The sequence below is a fragment of the Molossus molossus genome, unplaced genomic scaffold (genome assembly GCF_014108415.1).
Source record: "Molossus molossus isolate mMolMol1 unplaced genomic scaffold, mMolMol1.p scaffold_m16_p_18, whole genome shotgun sequence".
In the NCBI taxonomy this organism is placed as follows: domain Eukaryota; kingdom Metazoa; phylum Chordata; class Mammalia; order Chiroptera; family Molossidae; genus Molossus; species Molossus molossus.
Window position 1 is genome coordinate 826475 of NW_023425353.1, and position 13643 is coordinate 840117.

At 40.4% G+C, this 13643-nt stretch overlaps 1 protein-coding gene across 2 annotated transcripts in view; it reads left to right on the forward strand.

Annotated features, from left to right (window-relative positions):
* The window catches only part of SHQ1 (SHQ1, H/ACA ribonucleoprotein assembly factor), a 123887-nt gene that overhangs the window by 81701 nt on the left and 28543 nt on the right, over positions 1 to 13643 (forward strand). The gene's annotated exons all lie outside the window — the stretch shown is intronic.

Here is a 13643-nt window from a genome sequence, read left to right on the forward strand (position 1 = left end):
TAGAAGAAAAATAAATGATCATGATGTCTTCACTATTACTGTGATTGGTCAGTTAATACTTTAGTTTGGCTTTAATGCCTATTTCAAGTAAGCCATGATGTAGAATCTATTTTTGAGTTCTATTCATGGGGAAGCAATTATATTGCAGAGTGAAATAAAAAATCTTGAAACTATTACCTGTTACCTGTTGTAAAGAAAATGCCTGGGGATTGCTCAAGATAACGCCTAATAATATTCAGCAGGTGGTGTCAGCATTTATGTTGGAAATTTAGATTTTGCCAGATGGAAAATTGTATCTCCAGTCCCTGAGGTCATGATGGCATGTCATCACTTCATCAAATCCTTCAGCTAATTGAGCTTATCAAGAGCTCTTCTGCCATTTCCTGTTGCTTTCATAATAAAATTAAATGAAATTTGTGTGGGTTTAGATCTTTCTTTTTTCTTTGAGAGTGAGGATTTTATTAACATGTAATGAACATTGAGATTTATACGAGGATCCCATTTCTGTGAGTTGCATTTCTTATTAACTTAAGAGAAGATCATATCTCATTAAGTAGAAGCATACCCTCAGGTTGATATGGGAAGTAGGAGAGTTTCTCTTAAACATTTTTCCCTTTGGTTTTAAGTTGCAGGAAATGAAAGAATTTCTTAGATTCTAATAATTGTTATAATAGTAATTTTTTAAAAGGGGTCATGTATTGGGAGGTGAGGTAGCAAAGAGAATTTAGCAGGATATCTTCAGATTACTTTGGAATTTTTTTCAGCTTTACCAAGTTGAACATAACTTTCCTTTCCCTGAATAGGGTATGTTGTTTTCACTTTATATATTTTCACTCTAGTCTAACTCAGCTATTCTTTTCTCCTCCTTGAAATAAGATATTTGTTCATGTACCTAATTTTTATTAAATTTTCTAATTTCATTCTTAAATTTTCAAGCACAGCATAATTGAGCTTTCAGTGTCCTTGCCGCTGTGACCCTCCCGGCTCTGGGTCAGGGATGCTGCAGAGTGTCCGAGATCTTCCTGACTGACTTCTCTCTCGTGTGGTTTATCAGTGGGAGCTAGTGCCTATCGTAAAGCAAGTCTGTGTTTGCCTTAGTCTCTGTTTGTTTTTTATTACAATAATAAAGACTAAGATTTTATTTGAAATATCAGACAAGTACTAAATTCTGACTAGCACAAAGAACAGCATTCCATTTCTACATCAGGCGTTTACTTTGGCAAACACTTATTGGAATGTGGATAGCAGAGTCATTCTTATATTAAATTAATGAAGTTAGGGCAATAGTTACAAGTTTTGCTTCAGTACTACTAGGTTATTTTTCCTTGTGTTATCTGTATCTTGTAGAGCATGTTTTCAGAAAGTGGGTGAAGGTCGAATAGCTTATATAGGAGAAAGGTCTGTAATAGCTAAGGTCTTCTGGGTCTGGATTGCATAGTTTTCCAGATATGCCATCTAGACAACCAGTTGTCTTTTACCATGATATCTGGAGGGGTGGAGGGGAGCCTTCCCTTTAGAGAGCTTTTTCTATAGAAAGAGGAATTAAGGATTCATTTATCTTCCTCCTGGATATTCCCATAGCACCTGGTATAGAGATGATTTGGGCACATCTCACACCTGCCCTATGTTGTAGTAATTTAGGTGAGTATCTCTTCCCCCTGTAACATGGTAAAGTCTGTGAGAAGGAGCACCTACCTGGGCCCACCACAGACCCTTGTGTGCACCACAGTAAATTATAGTTGAATTGATTGGTACCTAGGAAAGCCAACTGAGGAAGCATTTCTCATTGTTTGAAAAGAAAAATTATAGTACTTTAAAAACTGTGGATTGGCTCTAACTTATTTTTTAAATTTTCAGCTTCATTCAATATAAGATGTCACCCTCCCCCTGATTTCTTTGCTGGTGGGCTGTACTTATCAGTAGCAGCAACAGTTCTGACCTCTGGAAATTGGCCAGTTTATGCCCTTCCATGTAGGCTGGGATGGAAGCACATGCACCGTAAACACGTTCCAGCTCTGCCTCGCATTAGCCACAGGACTTAGCAAGTCACTCTGTCACCCCATCGAATGCAGCTGGTATCAGCATTCTCATGTTTCCAGTTATTTTGCATTTTTAAGCCAGTGAAAATAATTGCTTTACAATATACATATCATTTTGTGAGTTGTTTTATACTTACAATAGTACCCTATAAATCATTTTCTTTTGTAACATAATATCCATAGCATAATGTTTTTTTGTTAAATAGCTTATTTGTTCCTCATTATAAAAAGAGTATATACCCACTGAAGAAAACTTGATACTATGTGGTTTTAATGAATGGTGTATTTTGAAATGACAAAGGATTAAGTAGGGTATTATTTTGTTTTTGCTACATGGAAAAATTTTTGCTCTTTTTTTTTTCTAAACAAAATTAAAATCTAAAATCTCGACAGTCTTCATTACAAATCTGAGCTTGTGAAGGTTTCAGGTCACATTTTTTTTCACTCTAGTATAGTTATTTAAGGTCGTTAGTTGGGGGAATGATGTCTTTGAAATGCTGAAACTTTACATTGGACTAATAAATAGTTTACTCTGATTCATTCTCCTGATCCTTTTATTTTTTCACTGCTTTTTAGCGTACTTTTCCCCCACTAAATGAAATCTTATTCTGTGACCCTCTGGACACTGACGTGGAGAGATTATCGGGGACCTCACTGCTGCCTCGTGCTCCTTCAGGGGCTCCCCCGGGGGGTGTGCTGTGGTGGAGGGCAGGCTGTTCCTGGGAGCAGCATCGCCCTCTTCCTTCTGACTGTCTCGCTCCTGGTTTATCTGCCAAAAGCTATGGGAGTGGGGTAACTCCGATGCAGAGGTAAAACATCAGCACTGACTATGAAAGTTCAGTTATTTATTTTTTCAACTGCTAATTATTGAGCCCTATAGTCTGCCAGGTACTGAATGAGCGAGGTGGTGGGGTGCTCTGGTGAATGAGCCGCCTTAAAGCTGATCTGCTAGTGGGCGTACAGATGTGAGGGGCGTGATGCTTTGGCTTGACAGCAGCTTCAGGGGGACAGTGGGTGCCGGAGAAGCTCCAGGGGGGCACACAGCTCTCAGAGTACAGGAAACAGCCTCCGGGAGGAAAGCAGAGGCTGGAGCGGAGAGATCAGGAAGAGTTCGCCAGACATAGGTGGGGAATCAGAGGTGAAGGTATTCAGACAATAGGGCCAGAAGAATATGTCCTTTTAACGAGCTCAAAACCTCAGGATGGTTGGATCGTAGTTCAGGAATGAGAGGAAAGAAATGAGGCCGGAGATTTCATGTAGAGCCTTGGCCACATAAGAAAGATGTTTCCCTTTGTCCTGGGAGAATGAAGCAGCTGAAGAGTTTAAGCTGTAGAGCAGTGTCTGTAGGAGTCACATAATGACATGTAGATTCTGGGAAGACCCATCAGGTCACATTGTGGGGACCGGGTCGGGGTGGGGCAGAGAGCAGACTCAAGACGGAAAGGCTAGTGCGGAGACCTGTGGTCAGGCCCGAGGCCGCTGTGACCTGAGCGCGGGCCGTGAGGGGAGCCGTGGGGACTGGTCAGATTTGAGAGGCGGCTGAGACGGACTTAGTGACTGATTGGATGTAGGTGTGGGGTCAGCGAGAGGAGGGAGTAGTCAGAGGTGAGATCCATTTTGATTTGGCCAGTTAACTGGGCTGTTGGAGGTGCATTTACTAAAATTAAATAATATCGGAAAAAGTTAGGTTGGAAGAGAAGTGCGAGGGAGGGAAGATGTGGAGTTCAGGTTTGGAAATGTGGACTGGAGGTCTCTAAAGGAATATCCATAGGAGACATTAGGAACATATGGGTCACAGCTGGAAAAGATATATGGAGAGGAGTTTGGACAAAGAAGGCGTATGAATTAATAGCAAAACATAAAAAATGGGATCTGGTTGCATAGTTACACATCTGAATGTAATAATGATGGGGAGCGTGGATGCATTCCAGGCTGAGGAAGTCGCATCGTGCAGAGGAGCAGACAAGTAGGATGTGTGAGAACATGGCGGACAGATTTCCTGGTTGGTTGTAACTATGGTGTTTTGGGAGAATGGGAGTGAAGCTTTTTTGCACTTGGATCACAGTTTTATCTCGCCTTGTAGTGTCCCTTTATTATTAAGTAGTGCCTACAGTTAGCCTGGAGTCACAATGTTTTAGTAACGGGGCCAAATATGAAATCCTTATTTCTTCGTTCTGTGTGCTGGATACTATCTATATTCTTGACTTAGAAATCAGTTGGTTACATAAGAGAAACCAGTTCAGACTTTTATAGTAAAACTGGGGACTTTATTAGGAGGATACAGGTCATCTTCTTGAGTCCAGATGCTGGGGGTACAGCTGGGCCCCATATGCTCAGGTCATGAAATGTGGCAGCCACTTACTCTCTGGTGACATGTGGTCTCTGTCGCTTCTTTCTGTGAGTTACTGCCACCCTTGTTCTGGAGGCTCGTGGGAAACGGTATCCACAGCCCTCAGTGCACATGTCCCGAGTTTCAGGAGAGATGGACTCGACTCCTCTGTTTGCAATTCCAAGGGAGGAGCTCGGACTCAAGACTGAAAGGCAACTTAGGAGACTGGGCAGTGAGCAGATGGAGACAGGTCAGATGGAGAGGCGGTGCCACTGTCTTCCTGGCCCAGTTGTGTTGGTCACAGTGAGCTTGAGTTGGGGCCCACTTTGTCACTAGTGAGTGGCATTTCTCAGAGAAAGGTGCATGTGGGGCAGAGGTGTAATTCCATGGGAGAGCACTGGCCCCTCCATTGCCCATGTCGCTGGTGTTCACAGTGAAATCCAGGTGTGAAGGTGATTGCAGGACTCTGGAAAATGCAGGCACACCAAGTGGTCATCGGACCCTCTAGGCGGTTTCACTTTGTATGGGGCATTCTCTGACAGACAGAAATGTTGGTTTACATTGGCTGCTAATGGTTAGCATGTCGAAATTTTAAGAAACAACTGTACGTAATTTCAAGCAAGCTCCTTTGAATTGAAATCATTTTTGGTAAGGTGCTTTTTCTGACATGTCAAGTTACTCTTTATTTTTAATTTAATCCACAAATGTATTTAAATCCACAAATTTATTCTGGATGGGAGGGGGTTTATCTCAATAAGAAAAAGTTAGTACAGGATCCCTTTCATGTGGTTTCATGTACAGAGATTTACTCCATGGCTCTGTACCTGACCCTCGGGAGCCCAGTGGTGCTCACTGGGGACTGTTGCTCTTCCATGGACTTCTCTCTCAAGAAATGTGTCAATAAATCTTATGGTTATGAGTGTTCCTACGGATTTCAGACAGCATCCTTTGTGAAGATAAGAATGCTTCATGTAACTATGCATATTGAAAAAACTAGACAAGGAATTACATATCTGAATGTTAAAGTTTTGTGGCGTTTTTTGGTTGGTCTTTTTACTAGTTTTTTTTAAATTTGTAATTTCAGTCCTACTTTTTTCTTAAGGTAAATTTTGTATTTAGACTAGTTTTAGATTTAGAAAACAAATATGAAAGTGGTGCAGAGAGTTTCCGGACAACCCAAACTCAGTCTGCCTTGTCACCAACATCATGCGTTTGTGCAGCACATCTGTCGTGGCTCACGAACCACTAGTAGTGCGTTATTGACTGAAGTCCACACTGTGCTTCAGTTTTCCTAGTTTTTACCTAATGTTCTTTTCCTAATCCAGGATATTATGTTTTGTTTGTACTAAGAACTGGAACTCCAATGCCCAATTTCTTGCACATTTTGATTATTCAAGAGCTTAAATGCAATTGGAAGGTAGTAAAATATTATTGGGATATTAAGATATCTGAAAGGCTTAATACATACATCCTAATATTCGTAAATCCAAACTTTGACGTATTTGAGAATTTTTAGAAATTTGGAAACATCGTTTATCATGTTTACTTCTACACGTACTTTGTGCATAGTGATTATAATATATTAATAAAATAGAGGTTTATAAAAATAAAGTGGGCAAGGCTTTATATTTTCATATGAATTTTCTTAAGGTGGAGTAGGTTAGAGGAGAAAGTGTAAATGGGAGTTTTTGTAAAAAATAAAAACCTTTTCAGAGGTAAATAGACAGGCAGCTCCCAAACTGCACAGTGCCTGCATGTATGGTGCATGGAGGCTTGCATGTGCCGGGCCCAGTGGAGAGCTGTGGCTGGGTGGTTTTGTGCCTGTCTGCACTTGATTTGGTACCGGATACTTGGCTTCAGACTTCTCAGATCCCTGGTTTTGACTTGGTGGAACAAAGGCTTTTTACAGTGTATAATTAGCTACTGTGTGAGCAGATGGGTGTTTTCCGACACCTCCTCCTCCTTATATATTTTTGCACTTCAAAGGTCTTTGGAGGATTCTATCTGGAGGAGACCCACAGGATCAAGTGAGTTCTGGGGGGGGGGATCGATTTCACCCGGTTTTGTAAGCCCATATTCCCTACTTCACATAGAATTTTCACATCTCATTCAAAGAAGAGGCTTACACTGATTTATATGCCATGTGTGTGGTTATCATATTTAGAAAGTTCTCTGTTTAAGGAAAGCTTTGTCAAGAGCATCTTTTGCATGGAGTAACAAGGAAGCTTTTTTTAAAAACTGAAAACTTCGAGTACAATTTTTTTTTTCTTCTGCCTATTATGATTAAAACCTAATCCTTATTATAACAGTTATCTCAGCCAAAACCAGCAGGAAGTTCTTGCCTTATTGTAAAGAGTGTGAAGTCCCCTAAATACACAGAGGACTGATTACACTCACAGCATGCTATGAAGGTGATGAGATTGATTTTGACGATTTGACCTGTCCCATTTCTTTCTCTGACTACTCTTCTGCATAAATAGGAGCAGAGAAATAATAAACAGAGCTACAGAGCAGTTGTTTTCCCTACAATGGGTGATGATGTTAGGAAAGGGCCTCCTTGAGGTATATGTCCAGATTTTAAGTGATATATTTATTTTCTGATAATTTTATCATTGAATATTCTTTCATTGTCCTCAATTTAAACAGCTCTCCAAAAAATAGTTTTTATCAAAAAAAAAAAAGTGGATATTAACACAGTATTGAAAGAATTTGACAGATTCTATTTTAAATGGGTGGATATTAGCAAATTTTTCATCTATTTTAGATACCTTCACTTAGTGCACCTTTCAGAAGCCGAAACATAGGGAACGGGCACTGGCTTTGTTTGAGTTGCCTTCTTCATGGAAGCCTCATGTTTTTGTTAAAACATAACTTAACTTTCATAGAGCATATCATATTTTCTCTTTGTCTTACCTCCTTTTTCTATAGCATTTTTTATTATTATAAAATTGTGATTTTGATTTATATATTTATTGTACAAATCTTTTATTGCACTGGCTTCCAAAGTGAGGAGCATTTAGCACATGAAGCACATAAAACCTCCTTTTTGGAATGCAGGCAGACTCATCTGTTTATTTTTTAAGAAAGAAATTAGGCTTCACTAGTATTTAATATATGGATTTGTTAGTGGCAGAGCGTGACCTCGGTTCTTGAGTTTGGCTAAGAAAAAATTCAGAGATGAGAACTCTTTTTTTTTTTTTCTTTAATTAATTAATTTATTTATTTATTTATTTTTGTTGCAGATGTTTCTCCTTTTTCCCCTATTGACACCCTTCTCCCCCTCCCTCCCCACCCTGTCTCCAGCTTTGTTGTCCATGTCCATTGGTAATGCTTACATGCATATAAGTTCTGTGGTTTATCTCTCCCCCTCACCCCCTCTTCTGGGGATTGTCAGTCTGTACCCTACTTCCATGTCTCTGGGACTACCTTGTTCTTCAAACTGTTATGTTCATTATATTTCACAAATAAGTGAGATCATGTGATATTTGTCTTTCTCTACTTGGCTTGTTTCACTTAGGACAATACTTTCCAGATCCCTCCATGTCATCTCAAAGGATGAGATCTTTCTTACAGCTGCATAATATTCCATTGTGTATATGTACCACAGCTTTTTTATCCATTCGTCTGCTGATGGACATTTGGGCTGTTTCCAGATCTTAGCTATTGTAAATAGTGCTGCTATGAACATGGGGGTACATATATTCTTTCTGATTGGTGTTTCAGGCTTCTTAGGGTATATTCCTAGAAGTGGGATCGCTGGATCAAATGGCAATTGAGTTTTTAATTTTTTGAGGTAACACCGTAGTGTTTTCCATAGTGGCTGCACCAGTCTGCATTCCCACCAGCAATGTACTAGAGTCCCCTTTTCTCCACACCCTTGTCAGCACTTGTTTCATGATTTGTTGATGGCGGCCATTCTGACAGGTATGAGGTGATATACCTCATTGTTATTTTAATTTGCATCTCTTTGGTGATTAGTGATGTTGAGCATTTCTTCATATGTCTGTTGGCCATTTTTATGTCCTGTTTGGAGAGGTGTCTCTTTAGGTCCTCTGCCCATTTTTTAATTGAGTACTTTGTCTTCCTTTTGTTGAGTTGTATGAGGACTCTATATATTTTGGAAATTAACCCCTTATCCAATATATCATTGGCAATTATGCTTTCCCATACAGTGGGTTGCCTTTCCATTTTGATGGTTGTTTCTTTTGCTGTGCAGAAGCTTTTGAGTTTGATGTAGTTTCATGTGTTCATTTTTTCCTTTGTTTCTGTTGCCTTAGGTGATGTATTAAGAGACAAGGACTCTTAATGCAAGACGTTTATTTAGAAAGTCACAAAGATAGAAGTGAGCCAGCTGAACAGCATGAATTCAGCAAACAAGTTACAGAGGCAAAAGAAGGGCTCTTGGAGCTTAGGAGAAAGAAAGCAAAGATAACATGCCTTCAGGAAGAGGGGAAGAGGCATAGGCAAGCTCTAGAGCAGTGACTCTCAACCGTCCTAATGCCGCAAACCTTTAACACAGCTCCTCATGATGTATGTGGGTGTATCTGCATGTGGCCGGACCCGCCTGGAGACGGATAGTGGGGCATTGTCTTAGTTCCTAAGACCATCGGAAATATGCATTTTCTGATGGTCTTAGGGGACCCCTGTGAAAGGGTCATTCCACCCCCAAAGAGGTCACGACCCATAGGTTGAGAACCGCTGCTCTAGAGAGAGTGCTCTGGGTTCCTTGCCTTAAGGGTTTTTATTTGTTTTGTGAAGGTGGGAATTTTAGGGGAGGTCTCCAAAGAATCTCAATAAAATATTCATCAGTCTTTCCAGGTGTGTCCTTTCAGGGTCATGGGCTCTGGTGATTGGTTGGAGCCAGGGCAGGGAGTCATTTGTCAATGCAGCTGGTCATGTTGTCAGCCATGGCATCCCACCTGGTATTGCTGTTTTTCTGGGCCTGGAACTGAAACACAATTGAGGCCTAACTAAATGTCATCTCTGCTTGGACCAAAACTCTCTCTTTGTGGTCAACAAACACACACACACACACACATACACACACACACACACCCGCCTTTGTTCCTAAGATTATCTGATGCGGATCAGAACCTCATTGTCCCGAGGGCTTAGTGCTTAAGGGAGTGGTCATGCAAGGGCTTGTATGGGAGTCTGTGAGGCTGTCTCTGGCTCCCTTGTTTCTCCTCTAAGGGGTCTAAACTACATGACCTGCAATATGAAAAGTAAGGGGGTCTAAATCGCATGACCAGCGATATATTAGGAGAGGAAAGGTCACCCTGGGGGTGAGGTCCTAGCCTCTAATAGTTGTTTTCTCCAGTTTTGCCCATTGCTAGGCACCCATGACTTTCTGCCCTGGCGACATTCTGTACCTGTCCTATTGTTCCTGCTCTGCTTGTGCCTCTCTAACTGACTACTCTATCAGATTGATGGCAAAAACCATTTTTTAGTGATAGGATACTTGATCAGAAATTTGGAGGAACAACCATCCTTTGTTTCCAAAGAGAAGTACATACATTTATTCTCAAAGCCTGAATTCTGGTTCTCTCCTAGGAAATTGGGGTTGGGGTTCAGGGATTCTAGTCAGGCTCTGCCAGATGCTTGAACTAAGTTAAAGACAAAGAAACTCAACTGCTGGAGCTTGAGATTTTAGGCCAGATGTAAAATGCTCACTTCTGCCTCGTTTTTCCTGTTCTGTTGGCCTGGCCGTGCCCACCTTGTCATGGTGGCAGCACGTCTCCTGGCCCAGCAGCGTGGCCTCATTAGCCTTTGCTTTGGATTCTCTTGTGTACCTTAAAAAATTAAAGAAAAAAAACAACTATCATTTTAAGAAAATAAAAAAAGATCTGACATGCACATAACTAGGGGTGGGGTGTGACATAGGTTTAACCTCAGAATGTATGATTTTTTGAGGATTGATTCTGTGGTTTCACTGTTAATTAGTCATCCAAGGAAAAAGAGCCCAAAGAAATCTGGACTGTGACTGTCCTAAAGGTCAACCTGGTACCTTGGAACCTAGCAAAATGTCAGACACTTTTTAATCACACCTGGTAAATGCTCATTGAATTGAAAATGTTCTCATTCATTACAAAGCCTCAGTGAAAACAAGCAGTTTTACCCTCACTTTACACAGTGTGAAACCTCCCTCTCCAGTAACCTTCAGTGTCTAGTCACAAAACAAGGATATATGCATTTACCTACATTGATGGTGTGTATTGAGATAAATAACAAAGGAAACATAACTCTGCGAATGCTTATTAGCTATGCCTGGGAAATCAAAGCAGGTTGGAGAGGTATAGGAGAGACAGAGTTAATGGTGTGTGGGTGTGTGGGTGTGTGGTTGGTCGGGCAAATAGATGTTCAGGTCACTTGCATGTCACCTACTTACTGTTGAGCAATCCTGGGTCAGAGAGTATGCTGTTGGAATGCATGCATGTAGCTTCCCCGAGGAGTTAGGCCCAATAATTGACTATCCAGGGTCTGTGCCTGTGCTGTCCCCATATCTAGAGACAGAGTATGGGCCAGTTGAGAAGGAAAGGGTGCTCCAGCCTTTAATTCCAGTACCTTCTCCAAATTATGCCCCTGAGCAGGAGACTGATTGAGTGGTCTGCAGCCTAGCTGAAGGATATCGTGTGTAGCATTCAGTTAAACTCTGTTTGCCACATAGGGAAATACCTGTGAATAACAGCTTCCAAAATCAAACCACATTTATTTGAAATATTTATAATTGTATTAATAAATTCATAATTATAATTATTAAATATGATTATATATTTTTTTCTTTGTGGTTGATTTGTTTAGAGTCTGATTAAATCCAACGTTTATTGAACACCTGCCATGGCCAGCCAGCATTTTACTCAGTAACTTCAGGGTAAAATTTTTGCATCAAGGAGCCCATTCTGTAGGAAGGTTCATTGGAAATTGTTGTTTAGGAGGCAGCAATATTATGCTGCCATGAAAATCATAGCTGGAAAGCCCAGTAGAAAAACAGCCTTTGTAAAGCTATATATGCTGAAAAGGCTTGGTCACATGAAATATCTCTCTCTCTCTCTCTCTCTCTCTCTCTATATATATATATATATATATGTGTGTGTGTGTGTGTTTAAGTCCTAGAAGGAAGCACATTATGTTCATAAAAGTTAACCTCTGGTTTGTGGATTCATGGGCAACTTTTTTATTTTATACTTGATTTTTGTATGTTTTTTAGTGAACAAGTCTTTTTTTTTTTTTTCCAGGTATGCATTTTAAGAAATTACAAGGGTGGTATAAATAGTTGTTAAAAATTTTTTCTTCGAATAACAATATTACAGAACTAAATAAAGTAAAAAGTGTGGTGGTGTACACTCAAGGCCCAACCAAATAAATAAATGAATGAAAAAGAAAGCCCTGAATGAAATGGATTAAACACAATAATTAGATAATTCATTCATACTTATTTGAGATTTCTTAAATACGAACTTAGCATTTAACTTGAGTGGTAATTTAACAAGATTTTCAAGTATAGAGTTTCTCTCATTGTGTGAGACTTGTGTTTCTCCACCAATTTGTTATTTATATAAAATCACAGCAGAAAAAAGACAACACACCGTTAGAGTCCACTGTCACAGCAACACAGCAAGTGTGCCTCAGATGTCCTGGCGTTGTTCCCTTTGTGTAGCTGAACTGCTGTTGGTGTGATAGGGTTATAATTGTGTGGTGTGCTTTAAATGACATGCCTGTGAAACGTGATGTCTGCCCTCATCTTGTTTTCTCCAGACTCTTTCTTGCTGCATAGCCCAGGCCCCAGGCCACATACACACCCCAAGTTGTTCTTTGGAGCTGTCATGTTTGATACCTTATTAGAATCCAAAGACAATGTATTTGAGCAAAGAATGAAACACCTTTTTACAGCTTGTATTAAGTACCTCGTGCCGTGTAACTACCAAGTAAGCTTGCAGCCGATTTAAATTTTATTTCTCTCCTTAGAATATCTTAATGCTTCAGAAAAATCAGGGTTTCGTTTTTACTGGAGGAAATTGACTTTATTTTCAACTTGATGTTTAAAATTACTGTTGTTAGAATACGTCCTGTGGACTTATTTTAATGAATATAACTGTTAAAAGGATTTCACTTCTGCGATATAAGCTGAGGCCATCTGAATAAAACTGTTGGCAAAGGATTGCACTGTATTAAATGCTGGATTAATTATAAAAGCCAAGTTTTTAGCACTGAAGCAGTTGTGTAGCTGACATTCTGAACAAAGCAACATTGACATCTGTATTATTATAATCTATGATTTCAGGTGAAATTGGAAATCTAAAATTTTTATATGGCAAATACTAGACTCATTTAACCTTTTTGTCAGAAAGATTCAATCTTGCTCCAGGTTGTGAGAACAGTTTTGTTTTTGTTTGTAACCAAAAGCAACCCAGATCTTCTCTGTAGGACAATGTAGCATGTCCACTGGTCATGCCGCTTACCTGCCAGCATAAGACGGGCTCTCCCCTTGAGGCTCGGGAGTGAGAGGTGATGCCCAGTTTCTACTTTTTTTTACATCTTGGGGTCTTGTTATCCTAAGTTGTGACTGCTTTAGGCTTGAATATCGGTTTCCTATCCATCCATTCATTCAGTGACTAGTTATGAGTTCCTATTGTGTGCAACATTCTGTGCGACAGCTCTGAGACTGATGGTAAACAAAAACCAGATATGCCCCCGTCAGCGCAAAATTCGTGTTCTAATGGGAGAGAGATTTTAATCAAATGCTCACATACACAAAAAGTAAAATTAAAACCTTTGAAAGTACTGCAGAAGAAAATATTCATGCTGCCATCACAGCGCGTGATGGCGGACCTCGTGAGGTGGTGGGCTGGCAGAAGGTCAGGGAATGATCCTGGGAAGCTGCCTGCTTGGAGTGCTGACGTGCACCGGGAGTGACTTGGGGGGACATCGGGAAGATGGAGTGGGTCTGCCATTTGCAGAGGCTCTGTGGCAGGAGGGAATTTGAAATGAAAGGCTAGGGTGGCTGGGTCACAAAGGAAAGGGAAGGGGATAGAAGAGGGGTCAAGATTTGGCTGGTCATTTAGGCATGGCCCAGACTGCATGGTACCTTCTAAGAAACATTAAGAATTTTTATCTTTATTTACAGAGCAGTGAAGGGTTTTAAGCACATGATGGGAGAAGATCACTGGTGGTGTGGTGTGACGAGCTTATCAAGCTAGTTAGGAGGGTTCTCTTGCTCATGAGGGATAAGTATATCTTGACCAGGGAAGTACGATTTAGGAACGAAAATGGGTCTG